Raw genomic sequence first — 1,175 nt, forward strand, 5'->3', positions numbered from 1 at the left:
TCCTCGGCTTGGTAGCTGGGGGGCCGGCTGGGCTGCAGCCTATTCTCTGGGGCACCGCCAGAGGCGGGCACCGCCCAGGGCTGGCGAGGCCTGAGGCAGGAGCAGGACTCTGGGAGAGCCCCCAGGGCAGCAGGCTCTGCTGAGAGGCCAGGAGGAAGGCCAGGCTGGGCAGCTCGTCCTCATCCTCACTGGCCCCACCTGCTGGCCCGCCAGGCTCCCTAGCAGGAGGGGCCTCTCTGAACACGGGGGCGTCGCTGGGGTCGGGTGGATGGGAGGGGGGCTCTGGCCCCTGGGGAGGGGAGGGGGGCCGACCAGCCGGGAGAGCAGGCAACTCCTGTCGTCCTGGAGACACGGCACACACTCTGGGTCTGGACGGGTGCGCGTGTGCCCGGCTGTGCCCCTGGACGTCCTGGCACTCGGGCTCTGGTGGGCAGGCTTCACTGCTGCCCTCTAGCCAGGCCCTGGGCTTACACCCAGGACTGGGGTCCAGACGGGCGATGCAGTGACGCGGGGGTGTGGGCACACCCTCCTCCACCATCAAGGCCACCAATCTTTTCTCCACCAGCTGGGAAGAGGGAAGAGATGGTGACTGGCCAGCACGGGACCGGGAGAGGGGAGGTGAAACGGTGGCATTGGGGGGGCAGGGGAGGGGTGGCCTGTGAGGCCCTGGCTCTCCTGACACCCCCTGAGTCCCTCCCTCCATCCCCAGGCTCCCTGTCCTGTAGGTCCCATTCTCTGCTCCAGGCTGCCCGGGACCTCGGCCCCCAGCGCCATGCCTACTGGGCAGGGAAGTGGGGGACAGAGTCACGCGTGCCTTTGTTCTGAGTGCCCCCCTCCCCTGGGACACGGGGGTCCTATTTTTCGCTGGCTCACCTGGGTCCTCTCCCTCCCCGACTCACCTCTGCAAGGGTGAGTCCTTCCTCCTGCTCCAATATCTCAGCGAGGGCCAAAAGATCGAGCTGTGGTTCCGAGGAAAGCAGTTCTGCCAGGAATTGTGGGTGAATGACCGCCTCCACCTGGGACACAAGACACAGGCTGTGGGCAGCCTTGGCCAGGAGCGGCCCGGGAGCCAGGAGAGTGGAAACGTCACAGCCCGCCCAGCCTTCTGCACAAGGCAGGATGTTCACACCATCATGGTCACTGGCTCTACACACCCACACACAGGCACACACACA

Source organism: Suricata suricatta, chromosome 13, assembly GCF_006229205.1.
Source record: "Suricata suricatta isolate VVHF042 chromosome 13, meerkat_22Aug2017_6uvM2_HiC, whole genome shotgun sequence".
Lineage (NCBI taxonomy): Eukaryota > Metazoa > Chordata > Mammalia > Carnivora > Herpestidae > Suricata > Suricata suricatta.